The sequence below is a fragment of the Falco biarmicus genome, chromosome 8, assembly GCF_023638135.1.
Source record: "Falco biarmicus isolate bFalBia1 chromosome 8, bFalBia1.pri, whole genome shotgun sequence".
Lineage (NCBI taxonomy): Eukaryota > Metazoa > Chordata > Aves > Falconiformes > Falconidae > Falco > Falco biarmicus.
Window position 1 is genome coordinate 40,346,635 of NC_079295.1, and position 25,925 is coordinate 40,372,559.

Sequence of the window (25,925 nt, forward strand, 5' to 3'; positions counted from 1 at the left end):
GACCCCCAAATCTCCTCTGTTATGCTGCCTCTACAGAAGCTGCATATTTATGAAAGAAAAAGAGCATTATCATAGTCTTCTGCAGCAAGTAGAGATCTAGTGAAACTGAAAAAGTAAGGAGGGGAGGGGGGACGCAGCAAGAAAAAGCAACCCAAACCACCTTTCTCACAGCTACCTAGTGTGTGGATGCTCCAGAGCAGGGCTCAAGCAGATCAGAAATGGATCAAATCCAGAAAGGTTTGCTAAAGCTCAGATAAAATGGGATAAGGATCTGACTCACCACTTCCTCTGGTTTTTGAAAAAAAATTGAGCTCTATGGCCAGGGCTTTGCAAATCCAATCCAACCCCTTTTCCCACCCGCGTGTCGGCTCTGCCATGAAGCGAGCTGTTCTCATGACTCACAGGGATGGTTGACCACCATTCTCAACTGTGTTCCTTCTTACACATTTGGTACAAAGAAGAAGAAAAAAATTATCCATATTCCAGTTTTATGAAGACACAAGCACATACACAGTAATGCTTGATCTGAAGCCAGCTAATGGAGAGGATATGTTGAAACCACCAGGCATATTGTTATGAGGAGAACAATAGATATTGGCAACATTGTTTGATCCATGTGCCAAGGGTAAAATTAAAGCCGTATGTTCACCCTGTCAGACACAGATTGTGGATGGATGTTTACGTAAACAAAGGGTCTGTTAAACTGTGTTATCATTTTCTTCCTTCGGCTCTCAAACTTCTAGGCCAGGTACACCAATAAACTGTTTTCTAGAAGAGCCAGGAACAACCACATCAACAGGAATAGTTACACGAAACCTTGGTTGATTACCATGTGGATATATTATAATGTCTTTTCTTCCCTTAACCTCTTAGAATAGCAGCAATTGGAGCCAACCCCTTTATTCTTGCAAGGAAAAAATCCTCTATAAAGTGCCTACAGATTTTTCAAGAGAGCCTGGGGACCAAATAAGAAATAAGCTGTAGGAAAAGTTTTCTTATTTTCTACCTGTGTTACCCAGCATCCCTACCTCTTCACTGTTGCTTGTGGCATTGTTAAAGCAATTGGTGGAAAATGAATCTGGAAAATTTCCCAGAGTGTACAGCTGCCCTTTTAACTTACACCTCACCAACCCACCCTAAGTCAAGTAACCGACATGTGGTGTGCTTTCCTCTGGGAGCTGCAGAAGCACAAATACAGCTGTGCATATCTGGCACACTGGGTTTTTGATTTCATATTTGCTTGCTGGCCAGATAGCAGCTAGGTTTCAGGGAAGAATCACCCATTACTGTCTTAAAGAAAAAGAATAAGAGAGGAAAAAACCAAAAATCATTCAATGAGTTATTGTACTTGTCTCCTTGCCATTATCCAAACCTTCTAATGGAAAAATGTTACAAGTTGCTTGTGCGTTACCACACGGTGTACACAGAGCCCTTTTGGGGAATCATGGTTATTGCTGGAATTAATGGAGTTTTATAAAAATTGTTGGTAGTTCTGGGTGCATTGCAAAATTTTCACTTTTTTTTGGTTTGATGGACAGGTTGCCTGTCCATAGAATTACCAAAAATTCTCAATCTAAGGAGCAACAGAGAAACCCTGATGTATTTGCTTTTATTTTTTTTTTTTTTTCCAGTGGCTGCTATACTTTAATAACATTCAGGTGTGGCCATGCTGGTTCAGAACATCAGTCTGGGACTACACAGACCTCTAGCTATATCAACACAAAAATTCCTGACTGATGTAAACCAGAATTAGATATTTATTAATTACTACACCTTTAATCTCATTGTGAGAAATACCGAAGTCAAAGAGGCATTATTAAAAAGCTTGTAGCAACAAATATTCTCAGTGATATCAGCAGATGCTCTGCTTTAGAAAATGCATACAGTAATTTTCAAAGTTACCTCTGTCTTGCTCTTTGGCACTGATGTTTTTGGCAGAGATTGCCCACAAAAGAGACTGCTAGATCGTGGAGGTCCTACCAACAAGAGTGCTTTGAAAACAGACGATCACAGGTAGTGAAAAGATAGATCATCCTCATTTTATTCCAATAGTTAGTGGGAGGACTGATCACTAAACTGGTCTGATTCAGCTCTTCTCAATCACTTGCAGAGATGAGAAAGTTGTTGGGAAGATATCACTGGAGGCTCTGGGATTTTCTTCTGAAGTCATTCTGAATTAGCTGCTAATGGGGAGCTTTCTTTGATAGCTCTTTTATAATTAAATGCAGCTGGATGGAAATCAACCACAAAGGGAACTCAAGTTTGTTTATCATTACTTCTGACTTTGTTAGCAGATGTTTTCTGAGTACCATGGTAGCTTGTTTAATTTGTCTCCATGTAATGTGAAGCAGGTAAACTTTGATTAATAAACTGACAAGTACATTTCTTAATTTATTTTAGAGGTTTCCATCTATGTCTGTTATAACACATGTGCCAAATCCCAAAAGAAAGAAAATAACTGTTTGTGTTTGATTTTTACTGTTATTTTGAAGTCGAAGGCCAGACGAAAACGTGCTTGTTGGTAACATAGCCTTCACCTTGTAAAGGATACAAGCACTGGCAAACTTTTGCCATGTGTGAAAACTGCACACATTGCATTCCCGCCAGGCTGTTCTGTGTTAATTTATGAACAAGCAGTCACCTTAGTTTACAGGTTATTTGGTTTTATATTAATTAATTTGGAAATAGCCTTTACTTTTGGGCTTAGTGTATGCTCACCCTGGCTAACTGTGGTGGATGATTGTATGTCCACAGTAACGCGTATGTCACCGGGATGAAATTTTATACTTGATATTGCCAGTAAACAGTTACCTTACAAGACTGTGTAAGTATGCAAATATAAATGATTGAACTTGAATGCTTAGATGTCGTATTCTGCAGTGAAACATCTACATCTATGTGTGAAAATCCTGGCCGTAGCCCTTATGCTGTGCAGATCGAGAATCCAGTGTGTTAGCTCAATTAACTAAAAATCCTGTAGTGTTCCAAACAAAATTTTAAATTAAAGAGATGGTCCACTTCCTGCAAAGTGTTTCAGATTAACAACTTGGGGTAGTTACTAAAATTGCACAGGAAATACATGCACAGCAGTTGGTTCCCATACATAAGATGAACAATTTCTTTCTTATCTTCGTTTCTGTATTGCGTGTTTTCCTTCCTTCTCTCTCTCATTTATCCATTTCTAATCTGAGAAAAAAATATTTTTGCTTCTGTCTAGTCTGATCTCCTATATTGCAGAGCTAACCCCACCTCAATTTGTAGCGTTTATTCACTCCTTTTTTTTATCTGCCCTTTCCAACTGCATGGAGTTGGACATCTGCTGCACACAGTGATGTGAAGTGAGGAGGGTCAGGCATTCGTAGCGGTCCCAGCATTAAGCCAAGGCTGCCCTCCTTGCCCTGCCTGTGTTGAGGCCACCTCCCCGGGCTCTGCACACCCGATTTGGGCACTATCTGTCACAGACTGGGTTTAAGGAGGTATGGAGGGTTTAGCAATGCATGACTGGGGGGAAAACCAGCACTGGCTTCACAGGTACATGGGTGTCAGGGTGTCAGGCAGAGCTGGGACCACCTCGTGTTCAGGTGAAGCAAAACTGCAGTGCCTCAGCCCAACTGTTGGTCTGTACTGTGATCCCTGATGGATATTTCTAGTCTCCAGAAGAAAACAGCATCTTTTCTGGGTACTTGGTGTCTCTCTCATTCTTGGTACTTGACCTACAGGGTTCACAGTTCTTCATACTTTTTTATAAACAGCCCATGTTTTGTTCCTTATTCTGTAGCTTATCAAGTTGATTTTTAATAATTACTTGGTACCTTTTTTTTTTTTAGTTTAAATGAACTTAAAGAGTCAGGAATAAAACTGATGAATCTTGCCTTTTAGTGCAAACTTATTGGAATTAATCTTTCACAACTAAAAAACCCTGTTACTTCACCTGCTAACAAAAATATATTTTCTTATGAGGTTCTTTGAGCTTTTGAAGACTATTGCAGCTCTTTGATAGCAAAGTGAAATACAAGGCTGGAGCAAATTAATGAGAGGGAGAACCTTTTTGAAAGCAAAATCGAATCTAATTCAAGCAGACTTTGTCCTGCCTGGTAGTTGTTTGGTGCAGTCAGCTGTGAACCAGCGCTAGCCCGGTGCCTCCTGCCAATACTGAGTGCCAGAGAGGCAGCAACTAATTGCTGGGTGATTCCAGTTTCTGTGGCTTGGACACCTGGGATACATGGCCCTGAGAGGAGAGGGCAACCTGACCACTGGGACGCTGGCACGTGCTGCTGTCTTACTGCAGTAATGGGATCTATGGGGCTGAGCTAATATTTTAACTGCAGGGAAGCACAGGCTATACTGGAAGATGACTTGTGGAAAAAAAGAAAACTGTTCCTGAGTCATACTTTTTGAGAGCAGAACGAGGCACCAGATAGTAAATACTAGTTTTTTTTTCATTCTGCCTTTACGTTTCTGTGATGTGGTAGCATTGTAAACTCTCCTCACAAACCCCGGAGTTAAGGGATTATTAGAACCCACCAGGTTTTCTGTATATTCATGACACAAGAAGCAGATTAAAAAAGGATATATTATTTGATCATCAGCTTCCTGCATATGGAAATCCTAGGTCACCTTGCTGTTCCTTGATGTCTAAAGCCTGCTTTTAGGTTTCTGCGAAGAAAACGTGTGTTTTGCTACAGTTTTTAAGGACAAAGACGGTGAAACTGAATGGTGCTGCGACATGGCAAGAAGTCGTGTGCTGAGCCCACAGGTCAGCAGGGAGGGTCACCGTGAGCCGGTCAGGTGGTGACTGCTGAGACTGTTTTGTTTTCAGCATTTTCACACATATTTATTCAATAAGGCTTTTGTTTTACTGAAACTGAGAAACACTATACAGCATTATCCTGATTTTGAAGTGACAGTGCCAAGGGGACTTCAGTAAAGGATTTGAAGGCAATTGAATCTGAAAAGTAAAGCTTTGTGATTGCTTAGTTATTTTTGAAGCAATGCTTACATTTAAGATTTATGTACAAAACCCAGACTGTATCAATAGCAGTGAAGTGGTTTCAGGCCAAGCCTTTTTCAAAGAAACTTATGAACAGAAGGTCATTTCAGAGTTTTCTTCTTTCACAAAGAGACAAACACAAATCCTACCTCGCTGTATTTGTATAATATATAATACATTATTATGCTGCTGCATTTAGTAAGTGCTTGTACTTCCACGAAAATATCTGGAGCTTTATTCTTGATAATAGTGTACTGCCAACTGCAAGCAAAAGCAGTTGTTATCCTCAGAGTTTCAGTGACCTATTAGGAAGATATAAATTGTGACAAGATTTTTTTTTTTCTCTCTGTAAACTTCTGAAGCCTCATCTTACAGTCTCTAAACCCCATCTTAAAAATACATAATACAGAGACTTTGTTGAATCCTCTGATGATGCTATGATATTGAACCATCTTTATAGAATTATGCTGGTGAATATAAAGTATCGTTGTTTTCAGTATCTTTCATGAAAGCTGTTTTGACCTTCAGATTAGAGGATCCATATGGATTTCCAAATGAAAAAGTTTGAGCTCCTGTTTATAAACTAGAGCTCCAGTTTGGCACGCAGACATCAGATGCACTTCCACTTGAAAAAACACAATTGTACCAGGGTGTATCCCGTCTGAATTTTTCTCCCGGGTAAGCTCTTATAAATGAGTGCATCGTGCATAATGAGGACGGGAGGTTAGCTGCTTCCAATGAATTCCTTTTCAAAGTGCTAGAAAGATGCAGAGCAGCAAGGAGGAGAAACCCATTGGTATTTGAGCTCTGTAGGATGAAGAGGTTTGCTGCTGGGGGAAGATCAAGAGGAGGCAGTAGGAATATTTTGGGCACTTCTGAAGGAGAGATGGAGACCATCTGGTAGAGAGGATGCTTAAAGGAAGAATGCCAGGACAGAGATAAAAGTAAAGGGAAAGGAAACAGTGACTGAGTAACATCAAAGAGCAAGGCAGACTACAGAGCAGAAATGAAGAAGTAGCAGTGACCCAACATAGGCAAATCATAATACAAATGGTGGCACTGGGCAACGGATCCATATGATTCTGTGACGGCTCAGGGGAAAAGCTCAGTGTTTTAATTTCAGGAAAGTCTCCAGAAAAGTGGTGTTGACATCTTTGGAAGGCTTATAATTTAAAACTGATGCAGTAAGCAGGGCTCCTGCTGTTTCAGAAATACTGTCCTGGAGTCTAATCCAGATACTGTCACTGTAGCAGAATTTGAAATGGAGAGACGCCAAGAAGAATGTTTCTTCCCTCATCAGCATCAGCATCTTTTCTTTTGAATGATTTTAAGGGTATTAGAAGTTTCCATTGAATTGGTTCCTAAGGCTCGTGTCCTGAAGCAACAGTTGGTGTGTGGTCCTTCTCTGTGTTGAGCTTGAGCTGATCTCATGTGAAAAAAGGAGATGCTGGTTTTGCTTTGCTTCTGCTGAAGGAGAATAGCTATTGGCCAGTCGCCTTCCCCTGCCAAAGCCTGGAAAATGTTTCTGTCACTGGAATTCCACCAAGGGTGAAACTGTGGCAGTCCCCACCGTTTCTTTACATTAAGTAGCACACAATAATAATAATAATAAATTCCTTGTGCCTTGGTTCTCCTAAGCATTTCTTCTCACCAGCCCTAAAGGAAAAGAACTGGGGCAGGTAACAAGTGTAATTGTGAAGACTGTGCTTCTGCCTCTCTCCACCTTCCTTCTTCCCATCTGCCTTTAGGAGGCTTTCTGCATCCTAAAGGAACTGTGCTTTTGAGGCTAAATACCTTTGTGGCTTCAAGATCAGGGCCTAAAATAATCTTTTGGATGTTTTTTTTGTGTTGTGTTTTTTTTTTTTTTTTTTGTCAAAACAGGTGTGTTTCTTTTTACTGAAGTCAGTCCAAGGCAAGAAAAAGAAGAAAGTAATTCCAAAGAGTGATTAATCCCATCTTAAAACAAGTGTGTAAGACAGGTAGGATAAGTCTCTCTCTGAAAATGCCAATCTGTCACCACTATCTATAGAAGGAGCCTTCACGAGTAGCTTGGAGTAGGTGTTTGACTTTTACACAGTTAAATTTAGATGAGATGATTGCCACTTTTTAAGTCAGTCAAAGTGTTTGTTTATCAATGATTAACCATAATAGACAGAAAAGTTGTGAGAGATAACAAAAGTAAAATTATAATGCCATTGATAGAGATATCACCTAATAAGAAATAGCAGTAATGACAATTGCAGATGGTTAACATTTACATTCCCCATTGTTTTTATTTTACCGTTAAATCTTCCCAGATTTTAGATCTCGTTTGATCTGAAGAAGGAAAAATTTGACTCTGCTTTGGTGTAAGCAAAAACTGCTGAAATATTTGGTAGGATAAAGAAGTGATTTGTCCTGGAAATGTCAATTCTTATATGTAGGGTCATTAATCCGTGAAACGAATTTGCAAACATTTATAAGTTCCCTTTAGTGCTGTTGGTGTTTTACTTGACGTGCTCCTGACTGTTCTCTAAATGAAGACTGCACTCCGAAGATCCTGCAAGGCGTGCGCTGGCAGTTTGCGGGGCTTGGTCTTGCATGCGTCTTGACCCAATGTATACAGTCAGCTCCACAGAAATAAACAAACTTGTCATTGAAGAGAATTAATCATATTTCAGGCTGTTACCCAAGGGTTTTATTGTGTACTATGCTTTCACCAGTCATAACTATATTGCAAAAGTAAATAGATAAAATCGCTTTTCCTATACAAAAATTAATTCTTGACCATGGCCTAGTATTCAGAGTGGATAAAGCTTGCAGAAAAACAGTGGATGCTCAGAAGTTTCAGAATATTGGGACACTGAGAATTTTAAACAAAGTTGGTAAAAGCATGTGGAATATATGGACGGGAAATCCTGTGGTAGTTTTGATTTTACACAGGAAAAAAAAGATTAGTTGCTTAGGTTCATAAATCTATTGTGTGTGGTATTCCAATAGAGATTTTCATGATCTTAGCTTTCCTCATTCTTTAAAATGTTGCTTTCAAGTACAGATGGGTCCATACCGCAAATTTGGGATCCAGATTTGGATTTGGACCTGACATTCACCAGAGGGTAGGCGTATTTCAACCTAGCATCGGAGGTCAGGCTCTGGTGGGACTAATGGCCTACTGCAAAGGTCTGGATTGAGTCAATTTCCCCCATATTTCAAGGCATAGGTATGGAAAATAGAAGGAATGGATTTGACCTGATCTCTGACTTTAAGGTATTTAAATTTTGAAATTAAAGACTTTTAATGAAGTGGGAGACTACGGTTATTGTTGTGCCTGAAGGATGAAACGGCGTATAGGGATTCAACGCGCTAGGTGCTGTTGGAGATTGCAACAAGAGACAGGAACTGCCTAAAATTATTTCCAACCTAAATACTTGTCTAAGGTCAGTATTTTGTACTGTATGACAAAGTACTCAGATCCCTGATTTGTAATACAGCGCTTTTACAAGAATATGGTTGTCTAATTCTTGACCTGCTTCTCTAATAGGATATAATACCTTCATAAAACCGTACACCTAGATGCAAAGACTTAGACTGCAAATGCTCCGAGTTCCTCTTTAGGCTACGAATCCCTCATATATTCTGAGATTAATGGCTTCTAATCTGTTTTTAAATGTTCCATGTGTATAGTGAAGGCGTAACTATCAAAACACTGTAAAATCATAAAGTCTGTGTAGCTATAAATTACTGTTTTCAAAATGAGCTGGAGGTCTCCAACTTATTTCTAAGTGCAAAATCTTAGATAATATAAAACTGCTCAGAAATGACTAGAAACAAGTTTCCTGGCTTTTGCCAAGCAGAAGATAATTGTGGGTCAGCCCATGGACTCTGTAGCAGTGTCCGTACTGGTGACACTGAAACTAGTCCTAAACAGTCCAGATTGAATGGATGGAAAGCGTTTCAGGTCAGAGCTCAACTGAAAGCACCCAGGCTTTTCGTATATTTCTCTGATATGCCTCTTATTTTTCGTTTGTCAAATTCTGAACTACTTGGTGTGAGAAAGATATTGACAGTGAATTCAACTGATGGCAGCGTACTGGTTTGATGATGGATGGGTTAAGAAAAAGATTGAAGAAGGTACTGACTTGTAGTATTTCCTTAGGCCAAATAGGTACCCGGTATTTCAGAAAGCAGGTAAAAAGAGAACTTTCAACTCACAATTATTTGAGTTAAATACGAATGCAACAGTTACTTTCAAAGAAGAAAGAGATACGTGATTTAAAAGATCATTAGGATTGTCTTCTGTGGGGCACAGAAAAAACCTTTACAGAAGTTATTGGCTGTTTGGGGTTATACTAAAATAAAAATTTGGAGAAGTGCCTCATTTGAATTTATACTCCCTTTGTGGTCCATCAAAAAGGATTCATCTCCTATTCAAATGACTAGTCAATATGTTAGTCAGATCAAATACCACTAATAAGATGCTAAAAATGCTTCTGAGGAACAGGGGGATTTCTTTAACAAGCCATAAAGTGCTTTTTAATCCATTTCTGACTTGTTAAGTTCTTTGTGATTCTCACAACTGTTCCATCGTGACGCAGTTCCATTTCTTTTTGCAGATGGAAAAAATCAAGGTGTAAATCAAGGGCAGCATGTAGATTCTGCTTTTTTTCTCCGAGTCTTTGCAAAGCCACTGTGGTCCTTGCTGTACTTTCCCACCTCACATCTATTTAAAACTGGTGCTGGTGAGTGTTTTCACTTGATAAATCTATGTTTAATGAGATTGCCAAATCACAGAGCCTAAGTTTTGTTGAAGATTCAAAACAAAATAAAAGGATGAAACCTTGTTGCCTCACTCTTGCAGAGGTAGGAGACTTTGAAAAGAAGTGCTCCTGGCACCCCGAGATTGGGAAAACCTGTCTTCTCGGCTGCTCTGCAAACAGTGCTCTCCTTTGCTTTGAAGAGCTATCTGCTGAGTTATCTCCCTAAGAAAAGCAGCCTAATGTTGCAGTTTTACTGCAGACACAGCCTCAGCTGCATGGGGCCCAGGGACGTAGGAGTTCTCCAGATATATCTTTCTAACAGTGGAAAGAAATGCTGAATAGATGAAGATATTATGAAGAGGCTGATGAGAGGGTGTTTTTTTGCAAAATTCTTCTGTAGTTTAGCTTTGAGTTTAAAGAATGATCCTTAACGTTTGCTTGATACCCGGGATGAATTTCCCATCCTGGTGATGTCAGCAGCAAAACCCTTCAGCCTGTTTTGTTTTAGTTGAAGTTTCATACCCCTCACTTTAATTTTCTGTCTTTAAAAAAAAACAAACAACCAAACCAAACCCTAAACATATCTATTTTTGGGATCTGAGCTACAATTAGAAACCAAATGCCTAATTAAAAAAAAAAAAAAAAAAAAAAGGGTGGGTGGGTGGGGAAAGCTTTTTTGATAGGATTGTTCTCCTTCCTGACTTTGCTCACCTCTGAAGAGATCAGAGTAAGTCAAAATTCATAATCCACTACCAAGCCTTTGGAGGTAACCCTGAAAATGCTGTATGAAATCCCCCTTATGGCTTTTTTTTTATCTGCTGAAAGCACAGTGCATCGGCCCATCCCTATAATTTCTGATTGATTGAATTTGTACTGATGCTTTAATGTATTGTACAAGTTTATCTCTAAATTCTGTGTGAAATATGGGGCACCATCCTATAACATACTTTATTCAATAAAAGTTAATGAGTTCATTCATGAAAATAAGTTTTGTGGGATTAGATCTGTGAATACCAACCATTTGGGACTGAGAAAATAAATAGTAACATTTAATAAATATACAGTGCACTAAGACTATATTTATTAGTCTTCTGACATTTTTATCTGGCTCCTATAAAGAAATCTTTGGAGCTAGGACAGCAACTGGTGCAGGTAAATTTCCTACGTTGTGAAAGGATCTGGTATTTAGTTTATGGGAAGCAGGCCTGAGCAGATGTGAAAAGTTCAAATAAAGGAAGGCCAGATTAAAAGCACTTTTGTGGCTGGAAAATCAAAACAGATGTTATTATTCAACCACAAAAATATCTATTCACACTTAAGTAGCATTAGGTGTCTGATCAGTTACATTTTTTTCTTAGTGAAAATAACACAATGATGATAAAATTATATAGGCTGATAAAATGCTTTAAAATGTTACCAGTGGACTGAATACTTTGGTCTCCTAGCTAATGGGAAGAGGTAGAACCAAAGTAGATCTTGCAAGACTGGTAGAAATAAGAGTAAATCTGTTTTTGAAGGGAGAATCAAGAAAGGAAGATACAGACACTGGAGGAGGAACAAAAGGGAATGGAACCTCCTCTCTGAACTCCTGACGCACATCAGAGAAACCATGATTTAAGATGAGTGTGTTTTACAGCTCTCCGTAATCTTTTCTGGAGACCCATATGGAAAGGTTGATGTTGGCAGAAGATGACAGGTGCTAGAGGTCCTCAGAAGCCCTTGACAACAAGCAAATATTTGCAGGGTGTGAATGCTGGCAAGTAGTTTTAGAAATTATTTGTAATTAAAAGAAAACTCAATCTAGGTTCAGAAAAATGCACATTAAAGAAAACACCTAAAATAAGTGGAATAGCACAGGAGAACTGAAATGGGTATCTTTGTCTGTAAAAGCCAGCTCATGTTGACAACGGAAAGAATCTTTTTCTGGAAGGTTGACATGGTTTGCAGGGACTTGTTTGTTGGCCTGGCATGTTTCTGCCCTTGATAGAGAGCTTTTCTGCTCTTGCTTGCTGGGAGTCGGAGGTAAATGAAGAGGAGCTCATGTTGACTTGCTGGGGCTGGCAGGCCTTCTAAAATGTGTCAGATAAATTGGGGAGCTGCTGGCCATTGCCTCCTTGTTCAGAGGGAAATGGAATCTAAGACATTAATACCTCAAGAATGGCAAAAGAGGTCAAAGCTGCAGTTGATTTGGGTTGCAATTGTTTGAGTCCCTGCATGAATACCAAGGGTTTACATGTTTGGGAGGATGTTGTGTAACAACAGAAATGTCTCCTGTCTGCACTTTCATTCAGTAATTGATCATTGCTGGCTTGCTTCCTCGTCTTTGGCATCCCCAGGTCTGATCTCCACTGACCTCCAAACTTACCTCTAGGCTACCCTTTCAGATCTGCTGCTTTTCCAAAGATGAAACTGCCCTGCAGAAGTGTCTGAACCCCTTGGCATGGGCAGTACACGGGAGGTGGAGAACTGAGATGTCCAGGAGACATGAGGTCTCTCCCCAGCCCTCCTGTTTTCCTGTAGCATTTCTGGGAAAAAGTCACATAAATCTGACCTGAAGAACTGGACTTGTCTGCAGTGCAGAAATGAAAGTGGTATAGCCAAAGGACAGCTATTTTACCATGTATTTAGGACTAGTAGCTGTGCTGTGAACCTATAGCTCATTTATTCCCTGCCTGCACGTCCCTAGGACCCATTTTTGCTGTGCAGTGTCCTCTCTCACATATTATGATTATAGGGTGTTACCTCTCAGTTTAATCTAAAGATTGCTGCAGCTAATTTGGGCTCTTCCCTGGTCCTACAGCTCTGTGGTTAGTAGCAGTTAATGATAACTGCTCTCAGTTTCTAGGTAATTTTAGAGAAAAAAAAAGGTTATAGCTTTTTTTTTTTGGGGGGGGGGAGCCTTACATTATTTATATATTATATATATATATATATAAAGGATTATATATATTATGTAGACACACAGGTCTTCTCCGCTTTTCCTTTACTTATTAAAAACTGCAGCAATGTTGGATGCCACATCTTTTGGAAAAGTGACTGCTTAGCCATGATTCATATATTTATTAGCTAGTTGTTCTTGGGAAGAATGTAAAACTGAAAAACGCCACTGAAAACGTGATTCTAAAGGTGAAGTTCTGGTTGGCTTTCAGGCAGTGTCAGGCTCCTAAAAGCTAAAACCAGAAGGTTTTTAAAGGTCTGAAGTTCCTATTAAAGTCTGTGTTTTAGTAACCTAAATCCAATTGAAATACAGTGTAATTAAGACTTCCAAGACACTTGGGGTTTATTTCTAAGAATCACTTAGATGACCTATTTCAGTATTTTCAAGAGAATATGTAATTTTAAAATTATGAATGTGGGACATTTCTTATCAGGGACCTTGGCAAGCCCTCTCTAAAAATGCATTTTCTTTAAGAAAAAAGGTACCTTTTGTGGCATCAAGACACAGCTAATATTATTGCCTCTTCTCACTTGAAAAGGTCCTTCCCATTCTCAAGGAGACTGAGACTGTTGTTTGGATAGGCCTGTGAAGGTGGGAAAAACATGACGTCAGAAGAGGAGAAGGGACCCTTTGTCTTTGCCTTCTTTCCTAATGTGGATGCTAAGTATCTCACTGATGCAAAAGGGTCGGAGAGAGCAAAATGTGTAAATAATTTAATAGGGAAAAGAATTGTAAGACAGCAATTCACCAGAGTAAGGACAATAGAGTACAAAATGCCATAAAAGATAATAGGCTTATATGAATTGGCATGTGTTAGTGATTATGCAACCATTCGTTTCCCACAGATTTCTTTTTATAGGAAACTTCGGAAAATCCCTAAAGAACTGACCGAGTCATTTAACCACAACAGGTTTCTTTTCAACATGGCTAGGAGTGGGCGATAAATATTTTCACATATTTATGCACTCATGGCTCGTTTTCAACTGCTGGAAGCGGTGGCGCAGAAGAAGACAGAGGATGGTGGCTCAGCCCCGTGCCGAGTGGGTCCTCCTCCTGCCACCCGCCGTGTGGGACCAGGCGGCAGCGATCCAGATGGGAACAGAGTCGCGTGATCAGGAGCTTCGAGGTTTCATCCATGCCTGATGCGACAGGCACTGGGGAGGCTGAGGAGAGGGATTTCTGCTCCAGAGAGTGTTTCCAGCTCTGGGCTGGATGCAAATCCCTCTGGCTTGCAGAGAGCAGCTGAGCTCTCCTCGGTCACTGGCAAATGTAGTAATTTGCTTCCTTGCTGTTATAGACTGTTTAAATACTTGTATTTCTGACAGCAGTTTTCCTTTGCCACTGGGCTAAGGTAAACAAGAGCTTGATCCACACTTCTGAGTTTCTTAAAGATTTTTAAATAATTTTTAAACAGGTTATTTTCCTTGCAGACTTCAGAGCAGTTGCAGCCTCAAAAATAATCCCTGTTGCTTCAAGATGTGCCGCCGGAGGACTCGCCCCCCACCAGGCTGTTCCAGGGAGGCCCTGACTGACCCAGTATCCTCATGTGCGTACCATGTATCTCAGAGTCTCCTGCTAAAGCATCTCTGACCTGCGCAGCTGCCAGGGAGGTGTGGGGGCTGTTCCCTACTGGCAACTCCTTTCCCTGCTTCGCTCCCCTTCCTGGGGCTGCTCTGCTGATGTTGGCAGTGCTTGCCCTGGGAACAGGGAACCTGCTCGTTGCACTTTCTCTTTGCATATGCTCCTCTACAGCTTCACCTCGTGTCAGCACTGCTCAGTTAATACGTTTAACACAGTGCATTGCGCAGGAGCTGGCTACATGCTTTCCTCTGCTTTGCTTTGCTCTGCTCAGCCCTGTGCAGCAAATGTGCCCAAGCCACAGTGGTGGCGACCGCTGTCCTGCAAGGAGAAGATGGGCAGGTTTATGGGGTTTCTTGGAGCTTGGCACACCTGTGGCACCAAAATATGGCATCCTGGCTCAAAGCAGGTAAAAGGGGGTTTAATTATGCATGTTTCATAAGAACCTTCGAGTATAAACTTGCTGGTATCATTCAAATGATCTTAGGTCTGTGCAAAGTGTTATTCTTTCTCCTATATAAGTAACAGTATGAAAGGGGAATGAACGAAAGACTTTGAACTCCTAATCACTTTAAAGGGTTGAAAAATACAGCCAGTTGAGTATCCTGGGTCTCCCTCGTGGTTCAGCTTTCAAATCCAGAATTCTGATGTCTGACAGATGTCATAAATCAAAGCCATCCATCAGGTTACAGACATCTCTGACTATCAAATAGTTTATTAAAAAAAAAAAAAAAAAGGAACAAAGGAAAGCTGCCCATTAATTCCTACAAGTGGTTAAAAATGGTCATGAAAAGCATTCGCAAATGTTTATCTTAGCTTGTTAGATGGACACAATTTTGATTAAGCCATCATTTTTTTCTTTTAACTACATTACTAAGTCAGCTATGAATAGTAATGTTTTAATTTTTAAAATACGTTGACTTCCTTCTCAGTTTCAGCCCTTTCAAGTCATATTTTTGAACTGCAGTGTACATACTAGGATAGAGAAAAAACATGACGGTGAAGGGATTTTAATACAAAGAGAGTCCAACCATCCCCTTCTCAAAACAGCAATAGTCTCACCAAATCCTTCCCCAATGTTAAACCAGCAACAGGAGCAGGTTGCCACCGTCTGCACAGTGAGGACAGGCTCACCTGGTGGCTGCTGGTCACTGGCAACCGTTCAGACTTGGGAGCTTTGCACGAGTTTGCTTCACCCGCAGTATCTGAGCTGATGGTGGTTGCATAAAGTATGTTTAGGAAAAGCAGTCAGCTCCAGTTGGCTCAAGACAGAGCTTCTAAAAGGGGAAATTTCTTGATAGTCACATAATAAATTTGGAAAAGCTGTCATCGGTGAAAGTCATGCATGATGGTTCTCTCCTTGGTTTGATTAAAAATGGTTCATGGTTTCAGGTTCTTTGGAATTGGTCACTGAGAATTAGTGCTACCTTTTTTTTTTCCTATTTTATTTTTGCTTCCACCCCTTGCTTTCCCTTGAACCTTTTCATGTTTTGTACCTTTGTTTCCAGTCTCCTATTGCAGGAGTATTGGCTCAGTGAGAGCCCCACTACGCTGGCGTCTTCAGTAATCTCACAGAGCCAAGCAGTAGTGGTCCCCAGTTTTTACCCTCACTATTTTCTAACTTCAGCCTTTCATAATGTGTCAATCAGTTTTACTTGGCCTGTGCCAACACATCTGAAAAACACAGTTCATTTTACCAGGAAGGCTGATACAGCAAACTCTTCTTTTGACTCAGGTTTAGGATGCCTTTAGCTGGTAGCATCAGTCAGCACAGGATGCGCATTTGTTAGGCTGGAGGTGAGTGCTTGGCCAAACTGGCCGCTCGGCTGGATCTGGTGCGTTTGCTGCTCAGAGTGTGTTTAGGCCCAACCAAACTGCAATTCACTTTCAAAACATTTGAATTCAAGTGATGCTTCTGTGGGCTGTGCTGTGTCTGGTTTTAGTAAGCTGCCCCGTATGGGAGGAGATGCTTCTCAGTAACCTGCTGGTGGAAGCGTGGCTCTCCCTCCTCCCACGCGCCACTGCACAGCAATTTCTGTGCATGCCCTCACTTGCCAGGATGCAAAGTTTTAAAGACTTCTGCAAATATTTCTGAAATAGTTTTGCAGTTGGAAAACACAAATACAAGGTAAACTCTGAGCTGGCCATCATATACTTTATTAAACAGGGCATGAACACCAGTCAGAGTTAGTCTTGCGGCAGCGTGCTGACTGAATCAGTGAATGTCTGTGATTTTGAAGTAGTGTTAATCTAAGGCAATGAGTTCTGAATAATGTTTATTAACTATATTTTAATGACTTGTCAGTTTTCTAAAACACATGCTGCAGTATTTTAGAAATCACTTAGTAAATGTAGTTTTAATTCTTTTCCCATATTCATGGGCTGCTACTTACTTAAAAAAAAAAAAAGAGATTAGAAGGTTCAGATTTAGAGCAGCAAATTGCTGTGCTAATCTGCAGGTATTTCTCTTCTTGATATGGCCACTAATGTCTAATCTCAGCAACACAGGCCTAATCATTGTGCTTTTTCATTAGAGCTGCAATGGACTGTGTGCCAGGGACTTGAACTCTGGTGAGCAAGCTGCTCCGAGCTTGCAAGCTTTCATATGAAAATGTACTGTGTGTATTACAGACCAAATCTAAAAAGAACCTGTTAAATTCATGCAAAAGTTGGAGAGTTCACAATATCAGCTCTGGTAGGAACAACATGCCTTTGAACCTCTGGGCAGTTTGGTGGTTAGGGCTGGCCAGAAACAAGAAGTCTGTGTCATGAAAAAATTTCAAGTCTTTTAATTTGTTTCCGTTTCTCAGGAGAGAGAAAATAAAACCTTGGGATTTTTTTTTTTTTTTTTTTTGCCTGCAAAGTCGAAGTGTTATGGAGCAAGGCTATGGAGAGCATCTTCCTTGCTGGACGCCATCTTCAATGTGGGCATTTCAAAGATGGGATTGGAACCTGGACCTCCTGCCAGCCCCAGATGTGTGACCATCAGGCTACGGGTGAGTCAGAATTGATGTTCTCTTCTGTCCTGTTATCCAAAAGCCTCATTTCAGACTTAAAATAAAAATATCCAGCCAATGACATTTTTTTGGGAAACAGGTACCTCTTTGCGAAAGATTCAATGCTATTCTGATTTTTGATGAATAAAATTTTGATGAACTTTTTTTTTTTTTTTTCTGGAGGTTGTAACGGTCATGACTGGTCTGAGATCTCAGTATTATGATGTGCTGTCATGTGACTTACTGTCCCTCTTCCTGAAGCACGTAACTGGGTTTGGTACAGAGCTCAGTAATAGAGACAGTTATTTCTTTCCTTATGAGATGGGGTGTTGCTCTTGAGCAGAAAGGGTGCCTGGAAATTCTCACCTAGAGGTAAGGACTACCTCCAGGGAGTTATTTCCCAGGTGTTGCTGAGCATGGAAGCCTCGATAACTGCCTCTTTTCAGGTTTTTCTCTTACTTGAGTTTTGTTTTCCTATATCCCTCCATTCTTTCCAATATTTCTGTGTGTCTGCAGCCAAGTGACCATGCAGACTGCTCCCAGCCCACTCAGAGCTGATTCATCTCTCCTTAGGACAACCTTCTATACCTATGTAGTTTTCCTTTGTCTTCATAGTCTCCTAACTTTTTGGTAATCTTTCTTCTTACTTATTTCAAATATCCACTAATTTTGATCCTTACAGAGAAACTTATTTCTCAGTTCTTTTGGTCACCAGATTGAACTTGCAGTTTGAAATCAGTGGTCATTTGACCACAGACTTTAGAGACGGTTAAGCTCTTGAGGACCAAAAGAATGAATACAGAGCAGAAGAAGCCTTGATTTAATATTGTGAACCTCATATGCATAACCCTCTGCTTTCTGTTTTTCTGCTTGGACCTATGGCCCACTGCGTAAAGCATTTAGGGTGTGGGGGGCAAAGAAAGACAACGCCGTCACTTTCCAGAACAGACTTCAAAGGAAAACTCGCTTTTCCCATTGCTTTTTATCTTCCTTCTATTCCTAGTGCTTACTTTCCCCGCCCCCCCCCCCCCCCCCCACTGCCGTTCCAATTTTTGCCCACTTTTAATTTCTCTACTAACTTTAATTAGGCTCATGAGCTTGATCACCAGGTGGGTTTTCCCCAAGCTTCCACAGCAATGCTTTCCATCAGCAGCAGACTTGCAGGGGAATTTTGTTAAGCTGCAGATAGGAGCCTAATGTTATCGGATATGGAGTGCTTCATCGCTGTTTTTTATATCTAGTGAATTTGCCAGGTAGCATTATATATTTAATTATTTTTAAGCAGACAGGCTCAAGAGCCCCTGATCGGCAGGGTACCAGAGGGCAAATGAGAGATGAGGGATGTGGCGTAAGCCAGGGGAATGATTCATATCTCTGAAGTTAACCAAATGCTCGTGTGTCTCGGGGAAGTAGCTCTGCGGCTTCCAACTGTCTCTTCTGAGGAAAATGCAGTGTAGGAAAAGAGGAGAGAGAGAAAAAAAAATAAATAAAAAAATCCCTGGATTTGCTTCTGGAGAATCTAAGCACATGTGAAGTTCACTGCTAGGAAGGAAGATTGGCACACACCTTTCGGGCGTTTTGTGCATGGTTTTCCTAGGCAGGTTCTTACAGCATAAGCTTTTCCTGTCTCAAATGCTAAGTAGCATAAAATATGAGCTATCAGGGTGAATTGCAACTTTTGTAGCCTTTGCTTTGTGATCATTTGCATATTCAGAATCTGCCTTGGGTTTTCTTGTTTTTATTCTTCTTCTTTTAAGACTACATTTACCTGCAGAAGGGCTTAGTTCTGAGTGCACAAAATAATCATTTTCTCTGCAGTTGACTTTAATCCTAGCAAAAGAATTAACACTTAGAGCAGAAAACCTTCTTTGGGTCCTACAGGGCATTAGAACATCTCAGGTACTGGCTGCTGGTTTAATAAAAGGATAGGATTTCCATTTACTTCAGGCAGGCTTAATGTATTGTTCTTGTAGTGAGACAGTCAGAATGAGTCAGGAGCCAAAGAATACACTTTATAGACACAAATAATCGTAAATTCAGAATGTCACCTTTAGGCAGAGGCATTTTTATTATTGTTAGTGGAGCTGCTGAGTAGGTTTGATGTTTTATTCTCTTGAGTACTAAATGTTCCAGAGTACCACAGCCCTATCTTTATCAGGCTCACAAGGAGGGAGCACAGCCAAACTTGCTTCCTATACTTCTCTATGATTGATAGCAGATGGCATGCTTTAAAATAAACCTATCCATTAGCAGTCCTCAGTGTTTTTACTCAAGGCATTTACAACTGTCTCAACCAGAAAACACATTCGCTCCACAAGCTAGTTTCAGTCTGCAACAGCTGTACAGGTGCAAATCTTTCATTAACTCTTAAACCGTGGTGAAATAAATGCTGCACTATATTTTATTTTTAGTGGAGAGGTTGTTCTTCAGAGAAGGAGCGGATTCTAGTCTCCCTCTGCATGTGGTGGAGGTTTGTGCTAATAAACTGATGTTAAGATAGGGCTTTGGTGGTTGGTTTGTGGTTTGGTTTGGGTTTTTTTCTAGTCCCCTGTAAATTTTTAGGATGTTATATTGCCACGAGATAAACGTGACTGGTTGTAGCTGGATACTCTAAGTGGGCAAATAGCAATACTGGAGGAACTGTAACTCAGGGTTGGGGGTTGGCACCTGGGGGTGGCAGCCATCTCCTGTCCCTGTGGTGTCACCCTGGGTGACAGCAGTCACTATAACCCGATGGAGGAGAGGTGGGATGTGTCCCCCACCTCTGCTCGCATGGTGGCTGCTTTTCTCTCTGGTTTATCGGTGAGATGCAGAGACACACACACTCACGTGCCCACACACATATACATATTCAACCTCATTCTGAGCTCGTTGCTGGCAGGATATTCCATAAATAAATCGCTAAAATCTCCTCTTATATTCCATGTATTTTGCCTAGATTTCTATGCAATAGTCATAAAGGACATTAAAATTTACTCGGCAGCCTTTCCAATACAATGAACTCCCAAGCACCTCCCCAAACATTAGTATACGAGCAGCTAGAGCTTAAAATATTAGTAGCAAATCTTTGATATTAGCATTTAGCATTAATATTAGACAAGACCTTAAAATATTAGAGCCAGATAAAACAGTATTAACAGGGGTATAGGAGTCATTAAGCAGAATAACCGATGCTGAAACTTTAACATGCAAACCAGTGTAGATGATAGGAACTTCACAGTGACAAGAGGATCCTTTCATTTAAAAGGAGGTTGGAGAGACGAAGGTTAGGGATGTGAAAGCTGGTATATAAAACAACACAGTGGGAAAAGTTATATAGAATGTGCCATCTCGTTAGTGGCGATCATGTCCTATGTTTTTTTTCTTAAGTTGAAAAGATAAAACAAGAAGACAGGCAATATTCTGTCACAAATAAATGGAAATTGGGGCATTTTTTGTATAAATCCAAAGTAGCAGGAGGAAAATACAAATGTGCTCTCAGCACTGTAAGTCCATGTAGGGTAATGGAGGTGCTAAGATGATTTAGCATGACGGACCACTGCTCCCATGCCCTTTTTATGACATGACAAGCAAAGTTGTGGGGACTTGAGCTTGATCCCATCGAGCTGGGGGTTACTGCCAACCTGGAAGGACCTGGCTCTGCAGTGGGAGTGGGGATGAGCCCCTGTTACAGCTCATGTTGGCTCTGCCCCATAAGCACCTGGAGGATTTGGTGCTAAATGAAATGGGGAGGGGGGAAAAACAAGGCCAGCTGTAGACTTAAGAAGTTTAAGAGCATCAGTACTTGCTTCTAGCTAATCTCTCTTGATGACTTCTGTAAGCAGGCGAGGCTAGCCGTTGCTGTTAATTATTCAAAGCCCCGCACCGGTTTCATGGCTGAGTGGTGTAAGAGGATGTGCAGTGTCCCCATTTCTCAGCCTGGCTAGGGGAAAGGCATGAGATGGGGCTTCCCCTGCTGTCACTGAGTGACACCCCCATTTTTCCCATAGGAAAGGTGAGCCTGGGAGAGGCTGTAGCTGACCCCAGTCCTGGGCCACCCCGGCACCGTGAGACCTCACCTGTTTCTAAAGGGTCGGATGAGCTGAATGCAGGGAAGGCTTCAGCGTGGTCATATTGCATCTTAAAACAATAAGATGCTGACTTTTTTTGAAGGATCAGGTCTGCGTTCTTGCATGTAGATTAATAATCCAAAAGATAAGGGGTTTCATTCATTAGTGCTTCATCACAGCAAGAAACAGAGAGGAAGGCATGCATCCTGAGATCCATGTTGTGTCCGCCATAACGTCAAATTGCCCAGACACCACAGTTTCAAGGCTGTATATATTTTCCCTATTTAATGTTGACATTAAGGCAAGATTGGAATAGGGATGGTGATGGGGTTTAGATACGTATTCTTTTTGTTTGCTGTCCCAAGGAGTCTGTCAAAGCACTTTAGTACATCAGACAGTATGATGTAAATGCTATCAGAAGAAACAGAAAAATATTCACAGAAAAATATCTGCTCCAATCAGGTCTCTTGGATCTCTTCTAGAGACAACCCTTGATAAAGAACTGGTATTTGGAATAGGTGTCTGTCTACACCCAGCCTATGTACCTGCCATTATACAACAGAATCACAGAATGGTCTGGGTTGGAAGGGACCTTAAAGGTCATCTAGTTCAAGCCCCCCTGCCCCAGGCAGGGACCCCCCCAGCCCAGGCTGCTCCCAGCCCCATCCAGCCTGGCCTGGAGCACTGCCAGGGATGGGGCACCCACAGCTGCTCTGGGCAGCCTGGCCCACCGCCTCGCCACCCTCATGGGGAGAGGTCCTTCCTGATCTCTGACCTGCATCTGCCCTCTCTGCGCTCAAAGCCACCCCCGTGCCCTGTCACATGTGCCCCTGTAAGAAGCGCCCCCCCCCAGCTTTCCTGCCGGCCCCCTCAGGTGCTGGGAGCTGCTCTAAGGCCCCCCCGGAGCCTGCTCTTCTCCAGGCAGAACAGCCCCAGCTCCCCCAGCCCCGCTTCCCAGGAGAATCTTTCTGGCCCTCCTCTGGGCTCACTGCATTATATATCATCATATGTATCTCATCTTTTAGTTTAATTCTAGCAAATAGCATATATCTCATTATAGCTTTTGGAATCACTGATGGATTTTTTCTGTCAGATTGGCTTTTTGTTTGGTGTTCAGGACTGCTCACACCCACACAGACAGGTCCTTTAGCTTGAAGGAGTAAGTCTAAAACACTTATTAGAGATGGCTATCCTGTCTGTTGCTTTTGGTCTGCTGGCATTATGGGGGAACATGTACCTAATCTATTCCTGAAGTGATTAGGAGCTTTCTGAAGAAATAGAAATAACCTGGCATAAAATAATTTCTACAATATGCAGAATCTGATATGTTTGGTTGCCACTGACCTCACCATGGTTATTTCCAGGAGTCAAGGTGCACAGGTGCCTAAATATCTGCAGACATTAGCACATATGTTCCTCCCAAAAGGCAGGGAAACATTTTCTTATTTAAATGGGAGTCACATTCACTCTCAAAGTTAAGCATATTCTTAAGCACTATATGAGCTGGGGCCAAAGAACACAGTTTATTATGATACCACAGGTTACTGCAAATTATGTAGGGCTTTTATAGTAATAGTTTCATTTAGTAAAGAAAAAGAAAAATCCTTTTATTGCCCCTTCAAACCCTTTATTTATTAATGGCCTAGAAAGATGTGATGTTGTTATTAAGAAAAGAACAAATTTTGCCTGGACACAATCCAGCACACTTGGAACTGGTGGTGTTCTGTAATAGCCACTTTTTCTGAACTGGGCAGTAAGTCCCAGTCCCATCCACGAGCTGGTAAATGTTGAAGGGTAGCCAAGGGGGGCAGGGAAGGGGGGAGGCTGGAGAGGGGCTACACTTAATCCCCAATAGATTTGGCCTTTCTGTGAATAAGGTGGATTTCTGATGCTGGTCTCCATGCCATTCATAGCAGTGTTGCCAGTAGTAAATTTGTGCTTGCTCTGAAGAACCCCCCATGCCCCCTACTTCCTTGCCAAAACTAAATCAAGTGAAATAAATCATATTTTAGGAAGCTAATTATACAGCCAAATAACGGAAAGGTATTGAAAAGCTGTTTTATGCCTAATGTTAAATGAATTTACATTGGCAGTAAGGAACATATATATGGAAAATAAATATAATAACATGGCAAAATTGTAAGCAATGGAATTTAAACAAAAATGTAATTGCAAGCATGGGGAATGGTATTCAGACTTACTTCAGAACTAACACTCTGTGCATTCATTGCACACAAACTTCCACAGTTTAAATCTGTTCTGAGTGAAATTAGCTGGTTTATCATTTTATGGTATTTCTTGGAAGACTAAAATGCCAGAATATATTCCCCCCTCAACTGTATTACTAAACATGTACATCAGTCCCTTCGCCACTCCCCTCTGCTTTAAGGGGAGAACAGCTCGAGTCTGGGGGGTGATGTCAGCTGGAAGAGCAGGTACAAGCTAAACAGAAGCAATCCATTAAGAGAAGGGAGAGGCAGAGGGGGAAAAAAAACACAAACCCCTACAACTTTCAGAGAAGATTTTAAAAGTTTCCTGATGGATCAGCATCCTTGAGATTAAACATTCCCATATGTAAGTTGACATTTTAAAATGTAAGTCTTATGAAAGATAAGAAGGAAATGGTGAGAAATGCAACCTTAAATATTTTGAAGCATGACTTCCTGTATTATGTGGCAGTTGGCAAAACTTTCAGGGGAAAGATGCACGCCTCAAAATCCACGCGGTGCAGTGCACGAATTTGCCTAAAAGTTTCCTCCTGTTGCTTACTAGTTTCATGTTCGAAATCTTCCACACCTTCGGCGTAGAGTCGCAGTATCCCTTCAACGTTGGTTTTTAATCTCACAGACAGATGTTTTAGATCAATCGCTCAAAACGGAACAGTTTAGCAGTCAGAAAACACTGTCAGAAAAGATTTGTTGTAAGGAAGACAAAACCGTGAAATAAAATTGAACTTCTATCCCCATTTGGATGGGAACTGCGCTTGGCTGGGAATCCCAAGAGGATGAACACAGTGGCCTATCATGTGTTGAAAAAACAAACAGATGACAGTACTCTGCAGTAATCAAGTAAACGCTGCTTCTGAGAAATAGTATGATCACTATTGTTCAGTGCTGCAGGATGTAAAAAAAAAATAAAAAAATAATTATTGAAGAAAGGAAGGTGGCCTCGTGACTGAGGCGAGGGAAGATGGGACAAGCTGTTGCCAATGTCCCCGAGTTCCTGCCGGCTCTGGACAGGCCACAGTTTTCTTGTGGTAAAGGTGTGACATACACAAGTCTTAGCAGAGCAGCTGGACTTTATTTTCTGGCGTTGTTCAGAATCAGGAATGATTAACACACTAGCGGTAGTGGGTGTCAGTATTTCCTGGCTGCAAGAGCTCTGCTAATGGTATTTCTGAAAACCCAATGCGAAGAAGGCAGCGACACTCGTAATGACCATCAGCTCCTCGCATCCAGCTGCTAAAACAGAGGTGGCTCTTTAAGGTGCTTGAGGGGGACAACCCCAACTGCCCAGCCCAACTCTAGCATCTTTCTAGATAGCTTAGAGCAGAAATATTAAAATATACTTTCTTCCGCTGCCCCCCCCCCCCCCCCCCCCCCCCCCCCCCGAAAGCTTGGTTTAGTTCTATGTCCTGTGATGGCCTGTTTGTATGCTGAGCTGGAGCTCTGCTTGGCAGCATCTTTAGGTCTGAGCATATTGCAATGTGGTACCTATTTTGAAATGGCAAATGTTCTTGCCTAGGACCATATCTCTGCACCACTTTGACTCTTTATCCCGCTTGTTTGTGCCTGGGCATGCCACGTACTTTTCACTTGCCTTGTACTTCATTTTGGGAGGTTTTGCAGAGTGGTGCCTTTGCCTGCTCGCCTCCCTCCGTATCCTCCATGCTGGATGAGTTTGCATTGTGTGGTGTTTTCCTCTTCATTTATTGCAAACAAATCTGGTCTCTGCCATTTGTTTACTCTTATACTCTGTCTTTATGCCTTGGTATGCATTTTTAATTAGATGCGCTTCAGTTCTTTCACTGCTTGTTAACACTTTCGTATGGTAAGTACAGTCTCCACCAGCCCTGCAAGCGTTCTCTGCACTTAGGAAATTCGGATTTGTTTCACCTACCCATGGTTATCATTTGATACAGAGACTTGTTCCCTAGCTGGCCTGTCTGCTGGGTCCACTAAAGTGGCATCGTGGACTTTTAAGGTTGTTCCCCTACACAGCTGGGATAATCCAAGTGCACTTATTCTGCTTAAAAGTGTTCTGCATACAGAGAAATAGTGTTTCGGTTATTTGTCTGGGCTGTTTCCGGACTTCAGCAGCTCCAGTTTGGATGCCTGACACTGAGAAGTCCTGGACAAAGCCCGCAGTGTGTGTGGATCAACTGCCTGCATTGTGAAAAGTCCTTCTGCACACGCAGAGCGGTCCTAGGGATCAGGAATGTGCCGAGTTAGCCGTGAATGCATTGGCCATCAGTCCTGTGAATGGAGGATGGATGTGTCTGGGGGGGAATACTGGAGCCCTAAACACACGACAACTTTCAAAAAAGGCATCTTTCCTGACTGCCAGTATTGTTAAAGAATGAAATTACTCTTAAAAAAAAAAAATAGCGTGAGTCCGTTGGCGCTTCCACTGTTTTTT

At 41.4% G+C, this 25,925-nt stretch overlaps 1 long non-coding RNA gene across 1 annotated transcript in view; it reads left to right on the forward strand.

Annotated features, from left to right (window-relative positions):
* Positions 1 to 25,925, forward strand: part of LOC130154100 (uncharacterized) — a 135,642-nt gene that overhangs the window by 78,308 nt on the left and 31,409 nt on the right. The window contains exons 16-18 of the long non-coding RNA XR_008823606.1: positions 9,583 to 9,708; positions 14,079 to 14,210; positions 17,107 to 17,238. This is a non-coding gene — a long non-coding RNA (uncharacterized LOC130154100). The remainder of the gene's footprint in view (positions 1 to 9,582; positions 9,709 to 14,078; positions 14,211 to 17,106; positions 17,239 to 25,925) is intronic.